General features: G+C 31.5%; 1 non-coding gene across 1 annotated transcript; it reads left to right on the plus strand.

Annotated features, from left to right (window-relative positions):
- The first annotated feature begins 513 nt into the window (after positions 1-513).
- On the plus strand, positions 514-585 carry TRNAC-GCA (transfer RNA cysteine (anticodon GCA)). The gene has a single exon. It is a non-coding gene; the product is annotated as a tRNA-Cys (tRNA).
- Positions 586-2,500: the final 1,915 nt, after the last annotated feature.

Here is a 2,500-nt window from a genome sequence, read left to right on the forward strand (position 1 = left end):
ATAAGGAATTATTAGGCAATTGTATTGCAGTGTTCTGGAACTGTTGTTGTAATTGGGGGTTAATCTCAGACTAATTTTCCAACTAGGCCATTCGAGTTTATGCATCAAACATTAATTTTGAACATCTGAGCCCACAAGCCCAAAAATCAAAATGTCCTATTTTATTAGCAATAATATACTGTTGTCAGCTACTTTTTGAAATAATTTATATAGGTTTATTGCTAAGAATTTGTATTTTCTTAGTTCTGTTTGGCCTCCCAAAATTTAAAGTCACAATATGTCCTGATGTCACTATTACTGACGAAATTGGAGCTTTAGATGATCAAAGTCCCTTTTTGAGCATGCTCACAGCTTACACCTATGTGAACTCTGCAATCAAGCCCAGATTAATAACTCCAAAGCATCACCATAAATATACATATTAATTTTTTACCCTATAAGACAACATATATAGTACAAACACCTATACTTTCTGACTGCAATGTGAATGTTTTTAAAATCTTGTACGCAATTGGGGGTATAGCTCAGTGGTAGAGCATTCGACTGCAGATCGAGAGGTCCCTGGTTCAAATCCAGGTGCCCCCTTTACCTAGCTTTTAATGTGTAAAGGTACTGAATCAATTTGCAGTTTACAGCTAGTTTGAAACTCAAGTACAGGAAAAGCTAACACAAGTAAGAACAAGAAAACAAAAAAATGAAACTTTAACATTATATACTTCCTAATAGCACAGTTAGAGTGGTAGATTTCATTTTTTTGATAAAGATTTTAACAGAAATCTATAATTTAAAGAAGGCAAATATAAAGTATCTACCTAGATTCTCTTAAAATAGTACTTTCTTTCCAAAATGGTTAAAAATTAAGAAGTAGGAGAAGCCTTATTGCAATATCAGTCTGAGTTCAATCCCTAATCCCACCAACAGTTCCAGAACCTCAATTTAATTTCTGTCCTTTCTATAGTAATATATTTAGAATAGTATAATATAACTGAACATGAAACATGTGTACTTTAATACTCACCCTCATTGATAATTAAATAAGGAAAAGCATCACTTAAATAGTGATACTTTAACATTATAAACTTCCTGATAGCACAGTTAGAGTGGCAGATTTCATTTTTTTGATAGAGATTTTTACAAAAATCTATAATTTATAGAAGGCAAATATAAAGGACCTACCTAGTTTCTCTTAAAAAAGTACTTTCTTTCCCAAATGGTTAAACTGAAGAAGTTTGAGAAGCCTTATTGCAATATCAGTCTGAGTTCAATCCCTAATCCCACCAACAGTTCCAGAACCTCAATTTAATTTCTGTCCTTTCTATAGTAATATATTTAGAATAGTATAATATAACTGAACATGAAACATGTGTACTTTAATACTCACCCTCATTGATAATTAAATAAGGAAAAGCATCACTTAAATAGTGATACTTTAACATTATAATCTTCCTGATAGCACAGTTAGAGTGGCAGATTTCATTTATTTGAAAGCGATTTTTAAAGAAAACTATACTTTATAGAAGGCAAATATAAAGGACCTACCTAGTTTCTCTTTAATAAGTACTTTCTTTCCCAAATGATTAAACTGAAAAAGTAGGAGAACCCTTATTGCAATATCAGTCTGAGTTCAATCCCTAATCCTACCAACAGTTCCAGAACATCGATTTAATTTCTGTCCTTTGTATAGTAATATATTTAGAATAGTATACTATAACTGAACATGAAACATGTGTACTTTAATACTCACCCTCATTGATAATTAAATAAGGAAAAGCATCACTTAAATAGTGATACTTTAACATTATAAACTTCCTGATAGCACAGTTAGAGTGGCAGATTTTATTTTTTTACAGGATTTTTACAGAAATCTATAATTTATAGAAGGCAAATATAAAGGACCTACCTAGTTTCTCTTTAAAAAGTACTTTCTTTCCCAAATGGTTAAACTGAACAAGTATGAGAAGCCTTATTGCAATAGCAGTCTGAGTTCAATCCCTAATCCCACCAACAGTTCCAGAACCTCAATTTAATTTCTGTCCTTTCTATAGTAATATATTTAGAATACTATAATATAACTGAACATGAAACATGTGTACTTTAATACTCACCCTCTTTGATAATTAAATAAGGAATTATTAGGCAATTGTATTGCAGTGTTCTGGAACTGTTGTTGTAATTGGGGGTTAATCTCAGACTAATTTTGCAACTAGGCCATTCGAGTTTATGCATCAAACATTAATTTTGAACATCTGAGCCCACAAGCCCAAAAATCAAAATGTCCTATTTTATTAGCAATAATATACTGTTGTCAGCTACTTTTTGAAATAATTTATATAGGTTTATTGCTAAGAATTTGTATTTTCTTAGTTCTGTTTGGCCTCCCAAAATTTAAAGTCACAATATGTCCTGATGTCACTATTACTGACGAAATTGGAGCTTTAGATGATCAAAGTCCCTTTTTGAGCATGCTCACAGCTTACACCTATGTGAACTCTGCAATCAA

Source organism: Taudactylus pleione, unplaced genomic scaffold, assembly GCF_031769625.1.
Source record: "Taudactylus pleione unplaced genomic scaffold, aTauple2 ptg000021l, whole genome shotgun sequence".
In the NCBI taxonomy this organism is placed as follows: Eukaryota; Metazoa; Chordata; class Amphibia; order Anura; family Myobatrachidae; genus Taudactylus; species Taudactylus pleione.